Here is a 27,461-nt window from a genome sequence, read left to right as displayed (position 1 = left end):
ACAAGCATCCATTAGTAACCCCTGTATGAATATTATGTTCATATAACTCTTTACCCCCATTATTCAGCCTGAGTCCAGTAGCATGTTCCCCAGCATCAAGAGAGGATTGTAGGTCTGTGAGTGCAGGGATATGACCCTGCAAAACTGCAGATATAGGGATAACTCCCTGCTCATCGCTCCCTTTAGGCTTCAGTTGCCGCTTCTGAACCCGGTCCACTACAGACTGACCTGGGTATAAACTCTGGTTCCTCAGAATGCAGAACCGTTCCTGCAGCTCTCTGCGGTGTGGCTGTAGAGGGCTCAGCAGGCAGACATGTCGCCGATATGACTAAATCACCGCCAGATCTCCTCTTCTGCGTCTCATCATCCATTCTTGCCTCAGCCTCCTGACACCTCCTCACAATGCTGGTAATTGGCGCCGGAGCTGTGACAGGAGCCGGCTTCACCTCTGCTACTGCTGCCAGGTCCCCGCCGGGTATCTTCAGCCGCATCTGCCCTCTCTTAGCAACCGGTCCAGCCACAGCTCCTTCACACTTCAGAGTTTTGCCCGCTGTTACAGGTTCTGTGGCAGGCGTCGGTCTCACCTCCACAGATGGCACGTGAATCGCTGCTGCCGCTGTCACAGGGTCCTCACCAACTCTTCCCATTGGTGTCAGCTGTGTCCTGGCATCCTGGCCCGGAGCGCTCCTCAGCTGTGCTGCCTGCTCTGCATTGCTGTGGTTTCACCTCCCGGCTTGGTCTGACTCTGCAGGTGCCACCGCGCTGCTCCCCCGCTTCATCTTCACAGTCTTCTCCATGTGCAGCCGCAGGGCTGTCACAGAGAAACTGCAGCTTCTCTCCCCAACGTTGTCAGCATGTGAGGAGGTCACGGCCTCCTCTTTCTGCTCACCATGCTTGCTCCTTCTGCTTCTGGGAGCCGCAACAGGCCTCCCCGCTGTGCTCTTCTGCTGTACAGCTAGCTCTGCTTCCCCACTGCTTCTCCTCCCAGCATGAACATTCAGTGGAGGTGGCTTCATGCTGCTCCTTGGTCCTGGCATCATGCTCCTAGAGGTCTGGGATGCCGTGACAGACTTCCTCTTCGATGTCACTCCATTCCTCTTCTCTGTCATGGGCCTTGTTGTATTCACCTTCTTCCTCCCTGCAGGCAGTGTGGATGAGTCAGCAACTTTTGCAGACCCCTTTCCCTGCTCCATGAAAGGCTTTTTTCTTGTGTAATCCACAGAAATCTTCTTATTTTCCATTCCAGGCATATTCTTTTAGCTTTTAGTGCAAAAGAAGTCTACTTGAGTATGCTTTTAGCCGCTTATTTAGGGGAAGTTGCAGGAGCTCCTGAGAAGCATGTCTGCTCCCTTCCCCTGCAAACCACGCCTCTTTACGAAGACATTTTGATAACTGTTTTACATAATTTTAATGTCTTTTTTTTGCAATTTGCACTGGCCACTAGGCATAACATTTGATTTTTAATTTCTGTTCTTCAAATGGACATTAGTTAAGCATAAAAACCCAGACCCTATTTGTTTTTTTAGATGTTTTATCAGCATGCTCTGATATGGGCAAAGATCATTGGGAATGGAGGGAGAGGAGGTTAGCTATGACATCACCTATTTTGAATGGTGGATCATGTGTTATCTGCAGCATAGAGATCTATTATCAATTATTGCAAACTAGAGGAAACAGATGAGTGACATCACCTCTTGTCCATGATGGATGCTGTGTTATGAACTTTGGTAAATATTGTTTATTTTCTTTGTTATGAGCTCTGTGATGATAATGAGAGTGATGAAAAGTCTTCTGCACAAAACGGGAAGCATAAATCTAGCACATGGTTGAGTGGCAAGTGTGAAAATTACAATATGTCTGATATTTTTAATATCATTAACAATATGAAAAATTGAAAAAAGTCTAAAAAATACATTTAAAATACAAATGAATGAAACCATAGATAATGTTCTGATGACACATTCCCTTTTGAGAAACAATGATGTCATAACGTTCATCTCAGATTTTTGTTGGGATAAATTCTTTAAGGATTTCTGTACTTTATGAAATAGATCTCACAATGGGCGGCTATAAATGGCAGGAGTCGGTTTATGGTTTATATAGATGAAGAGCACAGCAGATAAGAGCTTTCTTCTCTTTTTCCATTCATTATAGTGCCTTGTAGGCTGTTATATTTTAATTCAATTGAAATGACAATTCTTAAATTTGGCTTTTCCCATACACAGAAGTCAAAATATTTATTTCCATCTTTTAAGCCTGCATGTCAATGCTATAATATGAGTCCTGCTGGTGCTGTGAGCATATTAACTTCACAAAAAGTGCTCCCAGTAGTGAGAGCTGATAAAGTGAAGTCAAAATGAATTTAATTACAAAAAATGTATTTAGTTTAGCAAAAGTATGACTGTGAATTGTGTCAAAAGTTTACCAGAAAGATGTAAAAATAATCCACTCGGTAAATTGACCGAACATCTCTAAAGAAGCTGCTCGGGGGAACGCAGGGCCATGTATTTAAATTATATTGAGAGTTCTGCAGGGAGAAAAATAGAAAAGAAATGAGATTGCTTACAAGAAAATGCCGATGTGACTGGTGGAATGCTATGGATTAACCTATGTGGGATCATTTACACATTTGCACCTCATTTGTTTTGTATTATGAGCCATTCTGATCCCATAGCAGCCATTGGAGGCTATAAACACTCTTGAGTTCTACCAAAGGTGTAATTCCACTAAAAAAAACAAAAACACAGAATTCAATCTTCCTTTTCTATCAGAATATGTAATACATTTATTAAACAGTTTTTTAGTTATCTATGTTTGATTATATATGGTAGTAGAGATGAGCGGATCGTTTTATGGTCCCCTTTGTCCATGGTGCAGGTGTGTCTGGCCACAGAGAGGTCCTTCGTGAACTTTCTGAGCCTCCAGATTTTTTGGTGTTATGTTTAATTTACTTGCCTGGTGTGATGTCATCTGTGTGGTGTATGATGGACAGGTGACATTTTGCCAGCCTGGCAATCAAGTGCTATGCTAGGGCACTTAGAAGCTCAGGAAATTCACACAATATCTATCCATGTTAAGAGAGCATTGACTGGTAGTCTCTGTATAGTAGTGTTATATTTATAAACCAATATGGCCATCATTACAATTCTGGTAACCTACCCACTGAAAAGGATAAAGCATTACATACTTGATCACATTTTTTCTTGATGTGTCCTGGAAACTACATGCATGTTAGATCTTGTATTTATGACTGTATCATGTTTGTTTTTTTTACAACCAACAATAATTATGGTCCCATAACATACTGTATGTACACCTCATAGAAGTCTCCAATTTAATATAGAGGCTCACATATTTTTTCAATTACATTCTGTATGTATCCAACAGAAAACTCTAGTGTCAATCTCCATTAGACTCAGTACTGCTCAATTATTTTCCCTCATAAGAAACCTACACAGAGACTTAGGGTCCCGTTGCACTAAATGGCGCACCAGTGATCCCAACAATGATATGACCTGGTCAGGATCACTGGTGCATCGCTACATGATTGCTGGCAAGCTGTCAAACAGGCAGACTCACCAGCGATCAAGACCAGTGAGGACACTAGTATCCAGGGTAAATAGCAGTTAACTAAGCGCCGTGTCGCCTAGTTACCCGCTTTTTACCCTGGATACCAGCGTGCTCACGCTGGGAGCTGGTATCCAGGGTAAACAGTGGGTAACTAAGCACACGCGGTGCTTAGTTCCCCTCTGTTTACCTTGGATACCAGCTCCCAGCGCAAGCACGCTGGTATCCAGGGTACACAGTGGGTAACTAAGAGACATGCAAGCTTAGTTACCCACTATTTACCCTGGTTACCAGCTCCCAGCATCTGCTTACAGCGCTGGGATCTCGCTGATTGTTGGTCTCCCACTGCCACACTCAGCAATGCATGCTGGCCAGCGGGAGACCAATTATCAAAAAATGGTCCAGGACATTCCTGCACGATCAGCGATACCCGGCGGGGGGCCGGTCACTGATGCATGCCACACACAGCGAGATCGCTGATGAGATCGCTGTTGCGAAACAAAATTGGTGACACATCAGCGATCTTGCTAGCGATCTTGCTTAGTGTGAAGTACCCCTTACGTATAGGCAATGCTCCATGCAATAAACAGCAAATGGGAAAAATACTAATATCTCATAATAACCAAATTAAAGACTTCCAAAAGAATTGTTTTTTCATTCTTTTGGAGGTGTCTGATTAGGTATTGGACAATACTGTTCACAAATTCCTTTAGGATAAGACTTCTACATCTAATGTGGCTTTCCAATATTGGGTCTATGTGGATTTTTTCCCTTTAGACATATGCAAATAGAGATGTGGAATATACTGAGTCAAAGAATCAAGCAAATATTAAAAACCTGAAAAATATTTCATCATACAGTGAATAAACTTTAATGGGGTCATCAACTAATTGGGTTATTCACAGGGTGTCTCAAAAATAGAAAAAAAGTGGACTCACCCGTTCTGCTGGCAGCAGAACCAGGCAGCCTCCAGTGTCCGATCAACCAGACAATTATTTTTTTTAGATTTTTTTTTAATCATATTGGACCCAGTGTTAGCATTTTTGCAGTAGTGGATAACATCTTTACATACAGCTTTTGTCGTGAATACAGTAATCCCACTGATCACTAGAGATAATGCACAACCCATTTTCAGAAATCCACTGTAAAGAGTTTGTTCTGGAGAATTACCAGAAACTTGAAATACTGTATGCCAATCTGTGTATTATCAAACTGTTTCCATTACTATGAGATTACACTCTATAAACTGACTCTACATCAGGGTACTGAGTTTTCATGAAGACACTTGATTACGATAGTACCACTGTCTGATATCAAAAGGCTTTGTGCATATCCAGTTAGCATTGTGAAAATCTTAAATGTATCCTTTGGTTCAACATGTTTAATAAAGTCTTTGAACTCACTGGAATTTCTGAAAATAACTTTCTAGATGGAAGTTTTGGTTATTGTGCATTGCAGATGCTTTTATGAGTGTTTGGAGGGCTGAGCAGGTGTTTACAATTAAAACAGTATTTCCGAATGAATCACCTCTAAGAACTTATTAGAGCTGTTTAAATCACAGGTGAATTCTTGATAGTCTCCCCTTCATTAACATTCTCATTTTCTATTTTTTCAGCCATAAAAGAAATTATTTTTTTCAAAATATAATAGTTTCTTTTTAACAAAGCTGATAACATGATTTTATGTGACTAGTCACTTGTTTCTTCTATTGTAATATGATACGTTATTTTTAATATTTACTGCAATTTCAATCTCCATTACTTTAATTCCATTTTAATTTCAATGTAAAGTCAATTTTAAGATAACCCAGACTGCATAATTACCAACATACTGTCTTGATGTCTTAAGGTCCTGTTACATTTAGCGATGCACCAGCAATCCCGACAACGATACGACCCGGTCAGGATTGCTGGTGCATTGCTAAATGGTCACTAGTGAGCTGCCACACAGGCAGATCTCACCAGCGATGCAGCAGGGGTCGGCGGTTGTCACTTACCTGTCACACGCAGCGAGGGTGAAGTCTTCCGCCCGCGTCCATGGAGTTGCTTGTCAGTGCCAGCAGGAAGTCGATGACGAGAAATGGACCAGGATGATCTCACGCGAGCAGCCATGTCCAGCGGGGAGCCGGGTCGGAGGTAAGTGTCACATGTAGCGAGATCGCTGCTGCATCACAAAATCGGTGACGCTTTAGCGATATCGCTAGCGATCTCGCTATGTGTGAAGGGGGCTTTAATCTGGAGATAAGTGATGAGCAAACGTGCTCAAATAATATCTTATCCGAGCATGCTCAGGTGTTATGCGAGTATCTTATAGTGCTTATATACTACGCTTGAGTCTTCATGGCTGCATGATTTGCCATAGAGTATAATGGAGTCAAAGTTTTTTTTTATGCAAATAATCTTTGGGCATACACGCCTATTGCAGGTGGATGCTCAGATGCAGTCTACTACGTCTGGGTGTTTGCTTCCAGTAGGTTTATACGCTTTAAAATTATGCATATCAGAGCATGGTGGTGGGGGAGTTTGAACTTATGCCCCGATTAGACTCACGAACAAGGGCAAAAGTGCAATGTTAAAGGAGCCTAAGGGCTCATGTAGCGAACCGTAGTGTAATTCTAAATGCAATCTCCAAAAAACATCGGACAAAAATTGGACCATTGATATTCAAAGAGGCAGAGCATATGTACGATTTGCCTCTAATATCGAAAGACACTTGCCTGTTCATTTCTATGGGTCCGTGGAAAACAAAATACCGAAAATGGATGACATCCGAGTGTGTTACGATTTTCACCTCCAGGCTAAATGAGGCAGATGTAGAAACTTTTTTTCTTCAAATTCTCCACACCCAAGAATTACAGATCCCTCTCTGATGAAACTCTCCTCAAAGTCTGATTAGAGTGTGATTCACATAATCAGACCATTTTTCTAGGATGGAGAGCGTAAAGTCGTCTGCACTTGCACTAACTATGGTAAAGTAATGGACATTATTATCATTTTTTAGGAATTAAATGTAGAGGCTGCAAATAAGAAAAACAACAGCAAAAAACTGCATAAAACTGCCAGACCTTTGTTTTAGGCAAATTTTTTCAAACAGGACAGAAGACTTGATTATGTTCAAATAAAATTTTCTCAGTTTTGAAGCTGTCAAAAAAGATGTTTATGATGCTCTGATGTTTCCACCGGACCCACAATCATAAAAAATGGAAGTCCGGGAAGGGGCTAAAAATGTTAAAAGAGTTACTTCACCTGTACTAAGCTCTCAATTCAGCTATCGGCAACAGTAGTTTGTCTCCAAGGCCTCAACTTTCTTTGGATTGTTTTTTTGAATTGGTCTTTGGCCAGATTCTCCGGAATTGTCTAGGCCACACGTGGTATCATGGAGTTTGAAGCCCAAAAAGCGATCTGTGTCCCCCTCATACACTGACTGATTGCCATGTTGCTGGATTTGTGCTAAGAAAATCAAGAAATTTACCAATGAATCCTAATTTTTCATTACATCCTGAATGATTGGTTTATTATGAATCAATCGCTCATCTATACTCATAAATCTTTGACTTTATGTTGAAAATATTCTAAATTTCCTATTTTACTTATCATTTGATTGGCTACACACTTCAAATATTCACAAATGTAATTTTTTTTCTTTTTCTTTCTAATATTAGGAATACAGTATACCCAGAATATCTTTATTGGATTACAACTGTTTGTATTTTACAGAAACAGACTTACTGTCTCTTTTCATAATGCAAATTCTTTCACATTTAGCATAATTTGCCTCAGGTCATTGATTTTTTTTCTGATTGAATTTATAGTCCTGTATGTCGAAGACAATGACTAAGGATTTTATGCAAACATCTAGAGAAAAATGACATTATTTGGAATACTTAATGTCTGTATTTAATGAATTATTTACCCTATTGTTTTACTTTTTGAATCAAAGAAAGGTCATCTACAGACCAAAGAGCTAAAGCTTTACTGTAAGATTCAATCTGTTTTTTGGTGCCTGGGGTCTATGAGATTAACTGGGTCAGTCACCAAAATATCATCACCTAGTTTCCTATCCAAGATGCCTGAAGCCATATTTAGTATCCAACCAATTTGCTGTTAATATATAGTTCTATTGTGAAAGCCATTTCTTTGTTATAATAATGCAAAGGTTGTCCCCAACAAATGTCATAATATTAAAGAAGTTGCATTATGTTATAGTAACCTTTATTAATGCATTCCCATTTTACCTAGATCTAATCACACAGACATATAGGTGAGAATATTTCTGAAAAATCTCATAAAAAACAAGTGGCACTCAATATCCATAAAATCTTCCTTTTATTTTCATAACAATAAAACATGAACGGGAGGAAGTGAGGTGTGTTATGGATGATGGCCGTTTCGAGTGGTTGGGACCCATAGAAGTGTTGTGATATATGAAACGGCCATCGTCCATAACGCATTCCACTTCCTCCTGCTCATATTTTAATCTTATGAACATAAAAGGAAGATTTTATGGATGGTGAGTGCCACTTGTTTTTTTCCACATATTTTCCATTTTTGATCACTCAGTCAAGTGTAGCACTACTTGTTCCAGTTATTGCAATGTGCTTCCTATGTCTGACAAACATAGGAATTTGTTATATTTTTGATCTATAGGGAGAATATTTTATTGCCCTGCCACTAGTTTTCTGGCAAAATTTTTTGCACATTTTGCACAACGTGGCAGAAAAAGGATTTTTAAAATAAACTACTGGGACTTGTGTTGGCCACATCAGTAATGTATATGAAGATTTGGCGTTGCAATAGGGCATGTCCAATAGCTGTCTTCCAAATTTATGAAAATGCACTGTAGATAATAAATTGTAGCTCATTGAAATTAATTGCTAGCTTAAATTTCATTTTCTAGCCCATGAAGATGTGGCAATGTATTAAGAAAGGCAGGTCTAAATTGCCCCATATGATTTGGATGCATGCTTCTAATTTATAGTGACATTTTCTATCACCCAAAAAGACTAAATACATTTCCTATATTACTAATAGAATATTGATGGTTTAATGGCGTATTCCAGCATTGTTCATTTTTATTGGTGGTTATAATAATAATATAATCTCATATATGTATATCCCCTAAAATGATACTTTATTAATTAAAAACCACAAATGTGGTATACACACCAAAGAAAAAAGTGACAAAAAATATTAAAAAGAAAAAAGGTGTTCAAACAAAGACCACTCTAAGGTGACACCTAGGAATCCCTGATGTAATCCTGAGCTTGAGTCTGCCTGTCCGCGGAGGTTGGCACCCTAGGGGGGAACGTTGTGGCGCCCCCGCTCTACGATGACTGTCCCTAGGGGCCCTGATGTACCCTACAGCCACTAGTAGTCCCCTCTACCCAATAATAAAGGGGACCTCTAATTCTAGACAGAGACCAATCTGCTCTAAAGAGGGCCCTGTGTCCCAAAGAAAGAGATTAAAAATAGAACACACATGGCATCAGGTGGTATAGTTGGATACTGATTTGCATTATAATGCCCCACATACAATATCAACAGTGAGACACCATACACAAGATAATTGGAGTCAAAGCCGGACACTTTAGATAGATTCAGTGTTGCCACGATCTCACAGATATGCAGTCTCTTTATATAGAGAAAAAAAATGTCCAAAACTGGCAATTTAACCAGTATAACACAAGAGAAGAATTAGTATCCCATTATTAGATATATTGACATCCCATTAGGAGCAAAAAAGATAAACACAGAACTGCCACAGCGATACTCATCTGTGTTTATCGTCACCAGGTGGCGATAAACACAGATGAGTATCGCTGTGGCAGTTCTGTGTTTATCTTTTTTGCTCCTAATGGGATGTCAATATATCTAATAATAGGATACTAATTCTTCTCTTGTGTTATACTGGTTAAATTGCCAGTTTTGGACATTTTTTTTCTCTATATAAAGAGACTGCATATCTGTGAGATCGTGGCAACACTGAATCTATCTAAAGTGTCCGGCTTTGACTCCAATTATCTTGTATATGGTGTCTCACTGTTGATATTGTATGTGGGGCATTATAATGCAAATCAGTATCCAACTATACCACCTGATGCCATGTGTGTTCTATTTTTAACCTCTTTCTTTGGGACACAGGGCCCTCTTTAGAGCAGATTGGTCTCTGTCTAGAATTAGAGGTCCCCTTTATTATTGGGTAGAGGGGACTACTAGTGGCTGTAGGGTACATCAGGGCCCCTAGGGACAGTCATCGTTGAGCAGGGGCGCCACAACGTTCCCCCCTAGGGTGCCAACCTCCGTGGACAGGCAGACTCAAGCTCAGGATTACATCAGGGATTCCTAGGTGTCACCTTAGAGTGGTCTTTGTTTGAACACCTTTTTTCTTTTTAATATTTTTTGTCACTTTTTTCTTTGGTGTGTATACCACATTTGTGGTTTTTAATTAATAAAGTATCATTTTAGGGGATATACATATATGAGATTACATTAGATCCTTTCAGTAATTGTATTTGAGATTGTTTATAATAATAATAGCAATAATAATAATAATAATAATCTTTATTTATCTAGCGCCAACATATTCCACAGCACTTTACAGTTTAACAGTTTCAAAACACAAGTCATAAGTAACAACGCTAACGATACAATAGTTAAAGAAAAATAAGACAACCCTGCTCGTGAGAGCTTACAATCTACAATGAGGTGGGGGAGATACAGAGTACAGGTGTGTATTTACAATGGTGTATTTACAATGATGGTCCAGCCATCTTGAGGGGGTGAGGGATGGATGAAGATAGTGAATGGGCTACTCATGCACACTTATGGTTATGACTTTGAGTAGAGTCCCAGGGTGCATTCTTGACCATACTTGACCACAGTTTCATTCAAACTACTTCTAACTACTCAGGAAATCGGTGGGGCAACAGCAGTCAGACTCCACTGATGTAATATTTACTCCCTATGTTTTTTTTTACAACAGTGTGTACTATCATTGCTGAGGGTGTCATGCTTTTGTAGACTTCAGATTTTGTATTAGTCTAGCCTGATGAAGAGACCTGAGTAGTCTCGAAAGCTTGCAATGTATTACCATCTTTTCAGTTAGCCATTAAAAGGTATCAACTACCGAGGACTCTCAATCCTGAATATTTTTCATGCTTTTGTAGAAGAATTCAGGGGGCAATCTTGAGATTTTTGTATTTTGAGATACCCTGCTTAGGAGTCTATGGGTATAAAATCAAATGGAAAAATGTTGAGGATATGAAAATAAGGTAAATTAACATTATTTGTGAAATCTGTCTCAATGCCTGTCTCCTGATCCAATCATTGGCCGATGCAGGGTGAAGCTTCAGTAGCATTGTTTTACTGCTTGGACATTTGGCTCTGGCCAGTCTAGAAGCTTTGGGATTGAATGCTATTTGGCTTTTTCCTGCTTTCAACTGTAGATGGGGCTGCTCACTACTTAAGCATCCTAAAATCAGTTCCCACTGCCAGTTATAGCATAACTATCTCTGATGTTGGGTGTATAGCAAGTGTTTTGTCTTAGTGGATGGTCCTGATTTTGACCTTGGCTTGTTTTTTGACTTTTCTTCTGCCTGATGATTTTGTACCTATCCAGTCTTCCTGATTCTGACCTAGTTACATCACTATTATTCTTGTCAGCTTGCCCCATTGAACAGCAGCTGACTTGGTGGCCCCAAGACAGTAGCAGCTGTATAAGTACAGATCCATCTATGGCTATTAATGGGGGAAATCCAGGGCAACCCCTGGGGTCTGGTAAATGCAATGCCAAGTGCCAAGACTGTTGACTGATTGTCAACTTTAGAGCCATTAGGTGACAAAAAATTGTGTCCATTGACACATTGTCAGCAACTTTTTTTCATATTGCAGCTCAACACCATTCATTTGAAGGGAGTTTTATTACATTACCAAACACCTCCATTGGGCAAAAATGGCAATATTTTAGGAAAAAAATAAATATTCATATTGTCTAATTATGGTTAACCCCTTGAATTTAGGTAATAATTATATTTTCACAAGACAAAGATTAAGTATTCACTATTTTGTTAAATTTCATAATGGTAGTATCCTATATATCCTGTTAAAATGTTTCCTTTTTTATTTTATAAATTACTAACTTCACTAAAGACTTATGATTTTCTTACAAGTGGCATTTTGGTTTTCAAATAATCTAGTGATAGAGAATCTATAACTGGAGGAGAAAAGTTGAACTTGATGGACCTGTGTCTCTTTTCCATACTTTGTAACTATAAGTAAATTACGCATCCTAATTAATTATTTTAAATATTATTATTGTTATTATAATTTTACTTAGAAACCTTACTATTAAACCTTTCATATTAAGGAGTTAGACTGTCGTTTTTTAGCACTGATTTTCATTCTGTAATTCACTGGATGTGCTGACCAAGAGCTAATGTCAAGACAATTTGTTGATGTTCGTTTTTACACCAGAGCATGTTAAATGAAGGGTTTTTCTCCAATGTCATAATAGTTTAGATTTTACAGCTAAATGACTAACTTGGCTGGTTTGAAATAAAATCTACTACTTCAGGGAAGAAAATCGACTCTCTTCATGTCAGAGGCCTTCACGAAGTTTCTCCAGTGGCAGCCATATTTTCTTGCTAATTAACAACCATTCAATCTTAGTACATTGAAGGAGTATATGATTTAAGGGTATTGTCAATACAGACTGGGACTTATCAACTGATTTAAGCAGCATTATTCTACATTTACTGTGAAAAGCTTGGAACTGCAACTCAATAATTCCACACTGTAGTGGCATGTAACGCATTTCACATTTTAACTGTGACATATTGAGCAGTAAAACATCTTACAAAATAATTTTTCTCACAGTGTTAAATTCTATTTTGTTGGTTCTGAGTTAAAGTGATGTTCACATAATCCAATCTATTCAGCAGGTTTATCTCATTGTTGGAATGCCCACCTTACCATCCAAATGTTCGGACCCTCCGCTAATCACCATCTGGACATTGTTGCATCTTCTGTTCGCCACCACGAGCAGTGAAATCCCCTTCATGGTAGTGCACATTTGCAAGGATACGGCACATGTCATGTTCTCACAATGTCGTGACCTTTCACGCACTTGCGCATATCAGTCCCAGGCCTCGTCAATGCCAGAAGTCCTTGTTTAATCTGTCAACATTTCCTAAACCTCAAGCATGATTTCATTTAATGAATCGTTTACTAGCTTGAGTCTTTTCTGCACCACACACTATTTAATTACTTGGCTGAATATAACTATAGTCTTTGGAACTTTTATCCCAATTAACTGAACTTTGAAGTGTTCACTATTGTCCTGGAGCCAAGTAGAAGGATTGATAGAAGCAGCATTAATAGGCATTTGTGTGATAGCACAAATTAACGAGGTGAGTGCATCATGTGAGGTGCATTTTAGGAAAAAAGAGAATAGGACACTCTGTAGTTATTTAAAATATAGAAAAGGTGGCAGCAACAGAAGAATTTTCATAGTTGTAGTCTATTTCTTTCCCCATCGTCAACTCTGATTCTCCATTCTTCATGAGTCTGACAAATTTCAGATGTAGCAGTTCTTTTGCTCAGTTTGCAGCCTCATACACACATTCACCGAGGGACACTGCAGCTGCAACTCCATCTCATACTCTGGTTCCTGTCTCCCGTTTTTGGACTGCACACTAGATAGGTTATTTTAGGGGAAATAAAGAGGTTTAAGAGTTTTTACTATTACTTTTTAGTATTTCTCTTTACTTTTATGAGACTGCAGGTGGGAATGCACGTACACGATGCTGGAAGGTTACAAAGATGCTGCTGAAAATTTCTTAAATAATTAATACAAATATTTGTTCAAATATTTATTATGTAGTTATAGTTTTTAATACTTTATACATGCAAAATTGCCAGTATTTAACATCTGATTTTATTAAGTAAATATCTGCTTTAATAGTTTATTATTTTTTGTTTCTTTTACATGTTAGACCTATATTAATGCTATCTGCGCAAATTCTGCAAAAAAGAAATGTTTTGGAGTCAGGCTGTTGTGATGCATACTGGAAACTACTGAAAAAGAGAGAAAAAAAAAAGAAAATCAATTTCAGTATTGGAAGGGATTTCAGTCTCATACAGAATCAAGTAATTAGTGATAAGTAGATGCATAAGTTCCTCTAAAGCTCTTTAACATTCATGAGATAGTGCTAAGTTCTTCAGTCTGAATGAAAGTTACCAAAAAACATTTGTCACCAGCCAATAAAGTGTTCCTTGTGATGTGAATGACAATTAGAAAAGTTCTATGGTCACTTGGCAACGGGAATTAAAAGCATTTGCGCTATAGTGGAATTAGAGCTAATCAGTGTAAATATATTATTTTGCTAAATTGACTGTTGATATAGTGGCTATGGAAATTAGGGAAGTTAACTGCTTTTGATCTTGTCACTTAGCTTTTAAAAACTACCTCTAATGGCTTATTAATCTGCAACTTATTATGTATTGATTCTTGTGGGTATAATATCTACATTTCATTTTGGATAAACAACCTATGATTGATATTGTTTATAAGCTTTATGTGAAATTAAATTATAAGATAGCACAACCATAGGACTGTAATCATTTTCTACTGCAATATTATTTTTATGTATTATGTTAGTCACATTTCCATTCATTTTTGGAAAGTGAAATTATGTTTTGTAAAAAAGATTAATTACAACCATCTTGGTAACCGAAGAAGTTTTATTGTTTCATTTCCCACTTTGAACTTCTCTGTTAGGCTAGTTTCACACTAGCATTCGGCAGAGCTGCGGAGGGCTGTGTAGTTCCTCTGTTAAGCCCCACCCACTGCCGCACCTCTTCCTTCAGCTCCGCCTATGTCAGCATGCGTCCTGTGTACCCTATCTTTAACATAGGGTATGCAGGCCATACGAATGTATGCAGATGCCTGTGCATGAGTCGTAACATGTTGCGTTCAGTGCAGCTCAGTGCAGCATCAAAATGATGCATGAGCAGGCATCCACATACATTCGCATGGCCTGCATACCCAATGTTAAAGATAGGGTATGCAGGACACATGCCAACATAGGTGGAGCTGAAGGAAGAGGTGTGGCAGTGGGCGGGGTTCAACGTAGGAACTATACAGCCCTTCGCAGATCTGCCGCGCTAGTGTGAAACTAGCCTTATGTAGATTAATAGATAGATAAAAAGAGAGATATAGATATGATAGATAAATATTAGCTATGATATATATTAGATGGATAGATATATATTGTAGATACAGTTGTGGCCAAAAGTATTGACACCCCTGCAATTCTGTCAGATAATACTCAGTTTCTTCCTGAAAATGATTGCAAACACAAATTCTTTGGTATTATTATCTTCATTTAATTTGTCTTAAAGGAAAAAAACACAGAAAGAATTGTCCTAAAGCCAAATTGGATATAATTCCACACCAAACGTAAAAAAGAGGGTGGACAAAAGTATTGACACTGTTCGAAAAATCATGTGATGCTTCTCTAATTTGTGTAATTAACAGCACCTGTAACTTACCTGTGGCACCTAACAGGTGTTGGCTATAACTAAATCACACTTGCAGCCAGTTGACATGGATTAAAGTTGACTCAACCTCTGTCCTGTGTCCTTGTGTGTACCACATTGAGCATGGAGAAAAGAAAGAAGACCAAAGAACTGTCTGTGACTTGAGAAACCAAATTGTGAGGAAGCATGAGTAATCTCAAGGCTACAAGTCCATCTCTGAAGACCTGAATGTTCCTGTGTCTACCGTGCGCATTGTCATCAAGAAGTTTAAAGCCCATGGCACTGTGGCTAACCTCCCTAGATGTGGACGGAAAAGAAAAATTGACAAGAGATTTCAACGCAAGATTGTGCGGATGTTGGATAAAGAACCTCGACTAACATCCAAACAAGTTCAAGCTGCCCTGCAGTCCAAGGGTACGACAGTGTCAACCCGTACTATTCGTCGGCGTCTGAATGAAAAGGGACTGTATGGTAGAAGACCCAGGAAGACCCCCCCCGAGACATAAAAAAGCCAGGCTGGAGTTTGCCAAAACTTACCTGAAAAAGCCTAAAACGTATTGGAAGAATGTTCTCTGGTCAGATGAGACAAAAGTAGAGCTTTTTGGGCAAAGGCATCAACATAGAGTTTACAGGAGAAAAAAAGTGGCATTCAAAGAAAAGAACATGGTCCCTACAGTCAAACATGGCGGAGGTTCCCTGATGTTTTGGGGTTGCCTTGCTGCCTCTGACACTGGACTGCTTGACCGTGTGCATGGCATTGTGAAGTCTGAAGACTACCAAAAAATTTTGCAGCATAATGTAGGGCCCAGTGTGAGAAAGCTGGGTCTCCCTCAGAGGTCATGGGTCTTCCAGCAGGACAATGACCCAAAACACACTTCAAAAAGCACTAGAAAATGATTTGAGAGAAAGCACTGGAGACTTCTAAGGTGGCCAGCAATGAGTCCAGACCTGAATCCCATAGAACACCTGTGGAGAGATCTAAAAATGGCAGTTTGGAGAAAGCACCCTTCAAATATCAGGGACCTGGAGCAGTTTGCCAAAGAAGAATGGTCTAAAATTCCAGCAGAGCATTGTAAGAAACTCATTGATGGTTACCGGAAGCGGTTGGTCGCAGTTATTTTGGCTAAAGGTTGTGCAACCAAGTATTAGGCTGAGGGTGCCAATACTTTTGTCTGGCCCATTTTTGGAGTTTTGTGTGAAATGATCAATGTTTTGCTTTTTGCTTCATTCACTTTTGTGTTTTTTCATTTAAGACAAATTAAATGAAGTTAATAATACCAAAGAATTTGTGTTTGCAATCATTTTCAGGAAGAAACTGAGTATTAACTGACAGAATTGCAGGGGTGTCAATACTTTTGGCCACAACTGTAGATAGATAATAGATAGATAATAGATAGGTAGATAGATAGTAGAGATAGATAGATAGATAGATAGAAAGATAGGTATTTCCGCATAGTGAAACCAGATTTTATGCCTCTTATCCCAAGGACCCTTAAAGGGAAGGTGCCATCCAAAAAAAATTTTTTCAGCAATTGAAAAAATGTAAAGAATTAATGTTTACATTTTCTTAAAAAATATTATCGTTTGTTTTTAATTTTGCAAAATATGAAAAATAATTTTAAAAAGTTTGGCATTTCCACTTGTTAACACTAGGGGGAGCAGCTACTGAAATCTGGCACAAAAACCTATGACATCTATAGACACAGTGAGCAGCCATTTTGATGGGGCTTGCAAAGTTACTGACTGTCTTTGCATGTAAAGTCTGGATCAGAACAGGCCATCAATCAGCAGACATGTTTCCTGGATTTCTGTGGAGCAGACAAGCAGACGGTCCATCCATGTGAATAAAACACAGCGCTCTTTGTACAATCCCTGGCACCGAACAGGGCGCCCCCCACATACCAGCACACTGCTCTCCTGAAATACTCTGTGCTGCTGTCGCCCTGCTCCTTCCACCATACATCAGGCCCCTGTCCCCTCGGTTTCACACATCGCCAGGACGGGATCTGAGGAGAGGAATGGGGTTTTCGGTCACCGAGGATGGCAGGCAGCAAGGATTCTGGGAGCAGAGTGACAGCAGCAGAGTATTTCAGGAGAACAGTATCACACGGGATAGGATTAGATACACGGCTCAGCAGGCAGCATCACACAGGAGAGGATTAGATACACGGCTCAGAATACAGTATCACACAGGATAGGATTAGATACACGGCTCAGCAGTCAGTATCACACAGGATAGGATTAGATACACGGCTCAGCAGTCAGTATCACACAGGAGAGGATTAGATACACGGCTCAGAATACAGTATCACACAGGATAGGATTAGATACACGGCTCAGCAGTCAGTATCACACAGGATAGGATTACATACACGGCTCAGCAGTCAGTATCACACAGGAGAGGATTAGATACACGGCTCAGAATACAGTATCACACAGGATAGGATTAGATACACGGCTCAGCAGGCAGTATCACACAGGATAGGATTACATACACGGCTCAGCAGTCAGTATCACACAGGAGAGGATTAGATACACGGCTCAGCAGACAGTATTACAGATATGCCCACACTGGTGAAACTTCCAGCCCCCCCCAATTATACACAAGACTATGGGCTGTATAAGTCACTGTCCTCCTCAGACAGCCATAAAAGCAAAGGTGTCAGATTACCGGAGATCACTGGGGCTGTGAGTGAGGAGGTGGAGACAGAGCAGGAGGACGCTGGAGCAGGAAGCATAGGGCTGAGCCTGGAGTAAGCAGTACAGAGGAGCATAGATGAAAGTCACCCGCACTCACCACTCTCCATCCTCCGGCTCCAGTGAGCGCTTCTCTCCTCTGCTGACCACCTTCTCCTTTTCTTCAGCCTCTCCTTACAACACAGGACCCGTTATGCCACAAGTGGTCCTGTGATAGAGGGTAAGTGGAGCTCAGCAGATAGCACTGGGCTACAGTAAAATGGTGCCCAGCCACACCTACAGCAGTGAATGGTGCAGCCCACAGGGGCGTGCCCAGTTCTCTGCTACTGAGGCTGCAATGTGCGGTCGGAAGCCGACCGCAGTTACCTATGTGCAGGGACGGCCATATTTGCAGACTGTATGAGTCCTCCACAGATCTGCAAATCAAGATGTCAGCGCCCAGTGGCTACATGAAAACATTATTACAAACAAACCATAAATCCTGGTTAGTACAACATTTGCTGAAACAACATGTTTTGTAACTTACTATTTTTTTGCAAATTATATAAAATTGCGGCACCTTCCCTTTAAGTCACAACTATAAAAATGTCTCTAAACCAACATCGTAGACCAAGGAAAAATTATAGACGCAGGTCCCAATCAAGCAATAACCAAGAGAAAATGGACCCCTAAAATATATTTGCTGTTCTTACACATAACTGGGTGGCTGTATGACTATTTTCACAACATGTTATGTTAAGGGTGCTAGCGTTATTAGGGCTTGCGGCCATACCGCAGAAACTAAGGGTGCCCACCTCCACTGATAGGTAGGGTATCTCTGAGGGAATTCTAGGGCATACTAGCCCACACATATTGTGATTTTCATTGCTCTCCCGGGGGTGTACCCTTATATTCCTCCCTTTTTTATTCTTCACATTTGGTGTTGTTTTTCATGTATTTCATTAGCATAAACCTGCAAATTTTTTAACTTTTTTATAAAATCAATATTTTAGGGTCCATTTTCTTGTGATTCTTCCCTAAACCAGCATAACAATCATCAATCAACTTGCCAACCCCTTTCTCCCAATTCAGCATCATTGTGGGGATTGAACACTATTACATAAAGTTATTGTTTTGATTATCTGACTAAAATAAAAGGGTTTTCTATTTATTTACTAAACTGTCCAAACCACCAACCAATAAAAAAGTTGTCTGCCTTTTTTGTGTGTTTTCAAAAATACTACAAAGAGAGTGAGTAAAAAATGCACATGTTCAACTTTGCTGTGATGTTTGCTACATTATAAGACAAATACAATCAACATTACTGATCTCAGACTATAATTAGTATGTGATGCACACAATTAAAATTATAATATAACCGACTTCTTGATATTTTTGTAATTTTTTATCGTTTTCAAGGGCATTTATCGCATCAATGTTAGATTATAGTAATCTGACCACAAAACTACCTAGATAATGTTCTGTGTGTAATCATTAAATTATTTACAAATAGCAATACCAGTATTAGTTCTAAAATACATACTGTGCCTTTAAACCTCAGCTATAGATTCACAAAGGGTTATTGTATTCTAAGGCTATCTGTAGCTCATTTCTTTAAAGCATAAGAAACTTCAAATCCCATTCTGTAAACCTCATACTGTATTAGCATAGTCTGTATAGCACAACTGGAAGGAGGTACCTTACCCTGTGCATGTTTGGAAGCCCCTTGGGATCTCCATTCATGCTATAGAAACTATGCTAATATGAGGTTTACAGGATGGGATATGAAGTTTCTTATTATAATATCATAACCCCTTGTGAATCTATTGCCGATTTTTAAAGACACAGCATACATTTTAGAAATAATACTGGTATTGCTACTTATAAATATTTTACGGTGTAGATCATGCACAGAACACTATCTAGGTATTTCTGTGGTCAGATTACTATAATCTAACATTGATACCTTATGTGCCCTTAAAAACTGCAAAAAAATACTAAAAAATCCTCATTTTATTGTAATGCTTTAGACACTGGCTATTATACATTTTCTTGACTGATATGATTGCAATTGATAGTGCGTTGCTTTAAGAGTTATATCATCATGTAGGCATGCCTTACAAACAGGTTATGCATAAATGTTTTGACTGTCTACAACAATTTTTACTTGCCATCCATTGCATGTTTCTGAGGTATTCTTGATTATATATACATATATATGTATATATTTGTATACCTACCATGTATACTTGTGCATAGGCGGAGTTTATCAGCACATTTTTTTTGTGCTGAAAACACCCTCCTCGGCTTATACACAAGTCATTGTCCCAGAAAGACAGCGGGGAGGGGGATTGAGAGAGCGGAGGAGCAGCAAGTCACAGAGGCAGCAGCCGGAGGCTGCAGCTAAAGCCTGTGACTGCTGATAAAGAGAAATTAATATTCACTGCCCTGGCAGTGAATATTCATTTCTCTTATAATCGCACACAGTAACAGCAGCAGCCACTGGCTTCCAGCACACATCCTACTTACCTTCCCTGTTTGCCCTTGCTGCATCTCATTCCGGTGCTAGCAGCTCTTCTGACTGAGTGGTCATGTGTCCCCACTCATTAAGGTAAGGAATATTCACCTCTCTCCACTCCAATAGATGTGGAGTGAATATTCATTACCTTAATGAGCGGGGACACATGATCGCTCAGCCGGAACAGCTGCTGGTGCCAGAATGAGATGCAAGGAAGGAAGGTAGGATGTTTTTTATTTTTTAATAGGAACTATGCATACAAGGACAGGGATGGGGAGCAATGCATGCAAGGAAAAGGGATAAGGAGCTATGCATACAAGGACGGGGATAAGGAGCCATGTATACACGGAAGGGGAGCCATTCATACTTGCATGGGGACGGGGAGCCAAACATACAAGGACAGGGATGGGGAGCCATGCATACAAGGACAGGGATGGGGAGCCATGCATACCAGGATAGGGATGAGGGGACAATGCAATATGTCAATGTCAATAAGTTTTCCCAGTTTGTTGTGGCAAAATTAGGTGCCTTGGCTTATACTCAGGTTGACTTATTCATGAGTATATACTGTATATGTTATTTCTCTAATTTTAGGAAATCTAATAAAAGATGGTTTTATTGAAATTGTGGCATAGCATTTTCTATCATATGTTCTACTTCCTTGACTATTTGACAAGGAGTCGGTTTTGTTATACAGTAATTATAGGAAAAATGAAATTTAGTTCTACATCTCATTTTTGCAGGGCCTGGAGCATGCTTCTTTTACTCCTGCCTTGGTAGCTAGGCTGTGCTGCACTAAAACTGTGGATTCTGCTGGGTAACGGCAGCATGTGCCTGTTTAGATTTAAGATTGCTGATACCAGTTTTACCTCTTATATTCACTTGTGTTTTGATGCAGTGAGCTTAAGATCTGATGTGAGCATTAGGCAAGGCTCCTCCCTGTATAATTCATCAGTAAGTAGTATCAAGCAGGTCATGCTGCCAGTTGGTACATTAAGCTTGCATGGTCTACATCCCACCTCTCTGCACCTGTGTTGATCTTTTGATTATTCTGTTTTCTGAAAATCCTCTTGTTTTCATGTTCTGTCTCTGACTTTATCTCCTGATAAAAACCTCATATAATAACTTTTCTTGCCACCAGCTTTCCCCACCAGCCAAGAGCCTAAAGGCCCTTGTTTAAGTCCAGATCCCTGTAAAAGGATTAAAGGATGAAGTTCAGGGAAACCCCTGGAATCTGGTAGGCAGATTTGTTAATGCTAAGCCTGTTCAGAAAAGTCCTATTAAGAGCTGACAATCTACCATGAACAGTGTTCTTGTAACAGGGTCCTTCTCTAATTGTAAGATGCTTTATAGCTATAGACAATTCAACCACTGAGTCTGCTCAAGCTGCTGACACCTCTAGATAGAAGACATGTAAAGTGATTAAGACATATCTTTGGGTAGCATCTGAGCAGCAGCCTTGATGAGGAAGTGAAGTTTTAACTCGGCATTGACCCGCTCCTATTATGCAAGAAGTCTCTAACACTGGAGTTCCATTAGCTCTACAGAAAGTACATCACAACCTCTCCCCTCTATGATTTAATGAGGAAGCTTACTTAAAAGGGAAGAGAGCATTTCATTCCTATGAATGGCCCAGAAATCATTTGCTGGAATTTTACATTAAAACTTCAAATTTTCATTAATGAGAAATCTACCCAAATGTGTGCTTAACACCTATAAAGGTCTCTCACTTAGAGCAGTGTCAAACTTTGTATTTTAAGGGTTATAGGTACACATTGTTAGTCCCTTATAGCAACCTTATGCATATAAAAAAAGCTGAAAGACTCACTTTAGAACATATAGAGTACTACTGCCTACCAGCAAACATTTTGAAAATTACATTTTAGAAACCAAATATGCTGTCAAAAATTACCCCCAAATTCTCAACCTGGGGTTCTGCAGTAGAAGCAGATAGAACAGCTTTTTTCAATTGGATATTCAGTCCTTAGACTCCCGACTAGAGTTGAGCAACTTTGGTTGGATCGGGTTTCGCGAAACCCGACTGAAACAAAATTTGAGTCGGATGAAACTGGTCCGACTAGGGCAAAAAAAGTCGGAGTATTGTCCGAAACCTGACCCCAAAGCAAGTCAATGGGGAATAAAAGTCGGCATTGAGTTGATGAATGTTATCCGCTCAATGCCGACTTTTATTCCCTATTGACTTGCATTGGGGTCGGGTTTCGGATGAAACTCCAACTTTTTTTTGCCCTAGTTGGACCAGTTTCATCCGACTCAAATTTTGTTTCAGTCGGGTTTCATGAAACCCGATCCGACCAAAGTCGCTCAACTCTACTCCCGACAATACACTCTGTTTATATGTCTACACCAAAAGTGGTGTTACGCTCTTATTGAATCAAGTTGCCCTATGTCTTCTCCTCCAGGTAATCAGACTGCAATAAATAATTCTTATTAATAATCTTTTATATTCATCCATTGTTTGAGACGTCAATAACAGTTGAATCAGAAAGATGGTCTGGAAAATGAAGACAAAAGTGCAAAGAGCAGACAAGAGTTCTACTATCTTTTCTGGGAAAAAGACATGACATTTTCATTTCTTTGCCATTGAGTGCTGATCCGAATGTCTGGTATTTTAAGCTACAATGCACTGCAGAGCGCATAAGAAAACATGAGACTAGCATACTAAATAATTTCCTCCACTGTAACAATCCAAAGGAATTTCAGATTGTTGGAAAGAAGAAGAGAGCGGAGTGAAAAGAGGCTCATTTTCTGAGGAAGGCTACATCACCGCCGCCTGATCTCTGTAATCCACTCTGACTCTTATACGGCCTCTAAGGGATTAATAGAAGTGATTGTGATAACCAGCTTCTATAATGAGGAGTCATGCAATAATGTAACAGTCACATGCACACATACTGTTTAATACAATAATGTCCTGACAGACACACTGACATCAACAGGTATACATAATGAGATATACACACATACACAAACATGCCATATACATGGTCACACACACTGAATAATGCACAATGAGAAAAAATAAAATGTGTAAAAAACAAATACATTTAGCAAAAGTGGAAACTGAGAGACTCATTGCTAAGGAAAGTAAAACAAACCCCAAACTATTCTTTAATTATATAAACAGTAAAATGATTAAAATTGATGGTGTCGGCCCTTTAAAGAGCATTGAGGGTGAAATCATAGAGAGCGATGTGGGAAAAGCAAATGTTTTAAATACTTTTTTCTCAACAGTGTTCACACAGGAAAAGGATTTACCAGGGGAAATGCAGAGTGATAATGTAAACTCCCCATTAAGTATTACCTGCCTAACCCAGGAAGAAATGCAGAACCGCCTTAGTAAGATTAAAATTGACAAAACACCAGGCCCTGATGGAATTCACCCTTGGGTATTGAGGGAGCTAAGTAATGTGATAGACAGGCCTCTATTCCTTATATTTAAAGACTCTATAGAAACAGGGTCTGTTCCTTTTGATTGGGGGCAAGCAAATGTAGCAATATTCAAAAAGGGGTGTAAAAGGGAACCTGGAAACTTTAGGCCGGTAAGCTTAACATCTGTTGTGGGTAAAATTTTTGAAGGGTTTCTAAGGGATACCATTATGGAATATCTCAATGTTAATAAATGTTTAACTCCATATCAACATGGATTTATGAAAGATCGCTCCTGTCATACTAACTTGATCAGCTTCTATGAGGATGTAAGCTCTCAAATGGACCAAGTAGAATCATTGGATGTCATTTATCTCGACTTCTCTAAAGCATTTGACACTGTCCCACATAAAAGATTGGTAAGTAAGATGAGAAAGCTTGGGCTAGGGGAAAATGTGTGTAGATGGGTAGGTAGCTGGCTTAGTGATAGAAAACAAAGAGTGGTTATTAATGGTGCATACTCAGATTGGGCCAGGGTTACTAGTGGGGTACCACAGGGTTCTGTATTGGGCCCCTTACTATTTAATATATTTATTAATGATCTAGTGGATGGCTTACACAGTAAAATATCAGTATTTGCAGATGATGCAAAACTATGTAAGGTAGTTAACACAAAGGAGGACAGTTTGCAACTACAGACAGATTTGAGTAAATTGGAGAATTGGGCTGAAAAATGGCAAATGAGGTTTATCACAGATAAGTGTAAGGTTATGCACATGGGAAGTAGAAACAGATGCTACAATTACTTATTAAATGGGAAACTGCTGGGGAAATCAGACATGGAAAAAGACTTAGGCATCTTAGTCAATAAGAAGCTAAATTGGAGTGCCCAGTGTCAGGCAGCTGCCACCAAAGCAAATAGGGTCATGGGATGCATTAGAATAGGTCTGGGGACACGAGATGAAAACATAATTCTCCCTCTGTACAAATCACTCGTCAAACCACACTTGGAGTATTGTGTGCAATTTTGGACGCCGGTGCTCAAGAAAGACATTACTGAACTTGAAAGGGTTCAAAGGCGGGCTACTAAAATGATAAATGGAGTTGGTTCACTACAATACCCAGAAAGGGTATCAAAATTAGGTCTATTTACTCTAGAAAAGAGAAGACTTAGGGGAGACTTAATATATATGTACAAGCATATCAGAGGGCTATACAGAGATCTCTCCAATGAACTGTTTGTACCAAGGACTGTGACAAGAACAAGGGGGCATTCTCTTCATTTGGAGGAAAGACAATTTCTGCACCAGCATAGAAGAGGGTTCTTCACTGTAATAGCAGTGAGGCTCTGGAATTCTCTTCCTGAGGAAGTGGTGATGGCCAACTCACTGAATGAATTTAAGAAAGGAATGGATGCTTTTCTTGTGAGTAACAGTATAGAAGGTTACGAATAACAGAATATTATAGGTAGATGGTTGACCCAGCTTAGGGGAAGGAATTTTTTTTCCCTATGGAGAAAATTGGCTTCTACTCTGTGGGTTTTTTGCCTTCCCCAGTATCAACAATGCAGAACAGCTGCACTAAAAATAGGCTGAACTAGATGGACATAAGGTCTTCCTTCAGCCTTCAAAACTATGTTACTATGTTATTATGTTACCCTAACAAATGCAGTTCAAGCCCTCTAATTGCTAATCTGATGGTTACAGGGTGCAGAGAACATACTTCCATTAAAAATTAGGAAATATCTCCATTGTGTACCACTACACTAATAATTATGAACTATAGGAATCAGAGTGAGCAATAAATTAGACAGCAGGTAGTGCTGTTAAGTTGGTAATGTGGCAGTGGCCCCCCTAAAGATGCAGATGGTGTAGATGGCTTTGTCTGTCCCTGTGCACACTGCATATTGATTGATGCATATTTTTAGGCAGATTTAGGATTTCAAATGCACCAGAATTCTGACAAAAATGGCCCAAAAATTGGTGCCTATGCTGTGCATCTGATTTATTGCTTGTTTGAACTGTACTGTACATCGTTGCCCCTGTCCAATGGGAAAGTGAACTATTTTTTATATTCTAACAGTGATAAGCTTAGAACAAAGCAAACGGTATCTATCTACAGTATATGTTCTATCTATCTATCTAATATTCATCTATCTTTCTATCTATCGATCTATCTATCTATCTATCTATCTTTCTATCTATCATCTAGCTAACATTTACCTATCTTTCTTTCCATCTATTTTTCTATCTATCTTTCTACTGATCTATTTATCTAAATAGAAAAAATAGTGCAGCACTAACAAAAGAGAGAGGGGTGCACAGCCTCCCAAGTATAAACCAATCCTCCAATACAATAAAAAAAATGGAGGCAGCACACCCAAAATACAAAATTATGAAAAATTTAATGGCTCATAGTGATGGAAATGTTTTGGTCCAATTGAAGACTTTCTCCATCCATCCATCCATCCATCCATCCATTGACCTATCTTTATGAGTGAGTATTAAGGTTATTTTCTACATCTTACATTTATTAAGATGTAAAAATAATAATAATAATAATAGTAATAATAATAACATTGACATTCAGTTCATTGAGAACAAGTTCTCTGTAAATTGAATTTACAAAATCTACATGTATCATGTATCGCTTTATCTTTCTGTAATTTAGAAATTAACCTAATTACATTTTTTTATAACATCCACAATCTTTTCCACTTGTGATGTCTAAACCTTTCTCTTTACATATTTGCTATTCGATATTATGACCAAACGATACACATTTCTAAGTATGTGCCACAGTACATAAAAGCCAGAGAAACCTATATAAAATAACTCCTTAGCAGGAGGCAGTAAACGTGATTTTCAGCACTGAGCCCTGTTATCTGCTCTACATCTACATTACAAGGCAGAGCCTGTAGCCAAAAGCTATTCATCCCACCAAAAATATTGGTATCTTAATATAAATTACATTTTTTTTTTAAATTTTTCGATTCTTGTTCCTTGCTGTGTATAGCAGAAGATAAATGTGTATTTTGGAACCATTGATCTGGCTTTTTTGCTCTTCTGTAAGCATCGGTCCAGGCCTAGAACATCATTTTCATTTATTATTGCCTGGTAAAGCTGCACAAGGAATAATATATTTCCAATTACCTTGTGAGTATTGTGCTGTATTGCTGGTTGGTTCATTTTCTCAACCGCTCGTTGCCTAAAATTACTCTGGTATAATTAACATATCTGTGTTGTTTCGGTGCACGGACAAGTGAAGCATTTCTGCTTGTTGAAAACAGCACTCATAAAATCCTAAATAAACAATTAAAATGAAATATCCTATTTTCCATCTTCCCCCACTTTTTTCTCTGGGGCTAATATTTTCTTGTGTAATTGCAGTGGACCTTTCTCATGTCGTCGCTCCAGCTGCAAATGTTTAACCAGCTGCCTTGATATTATGTTATGTGAATGGCAGTTTGGTCTGCTCGTTCCCTTGTTCACAGGGATGTCTGGACGATGGCTGTCAGTACATTCTTGCAGGTTGATGATGAAAGCATTAATACCCTCGATGGTAATACCACAGAGTGCGCACAGATGGCCAGGGGGGTTGTGAAAATTGTATTTTTAGTAACAAATCTTCACGTAGCCGATTTAACTTTGGAGCAAATTGAGTTGAACTAGTGATACTTTGTACTTGTTGCTAAAGAAAAGAAAGCAATTTTTTAGTGTTAACTCTGTATGAAAGCTGGTTGCAATACACAACCACATAACTAAAACAAACAAAAA

This window comes from Dendrobates tinctorius, unplaced genomic scaffold (genome assembly GCF_039654945.1).
Source record: "Dendrobates tinctorius isolate UK_male_01 unplaced genomic scaffold, ASM3965494v1 ptg000084l, whole genome shotgun sequence".
In the NCBI taxonomy this organism is placed as follows: domain Eukaryota; kingdom Metazoa; phylum Chordata; class Amphibia; order Anura; family Dendrobatidae; genus Dendrobates; species Dendrobates tinctorius.
This window is presented reverse-complemented; position numbering follows the sequence as displayed.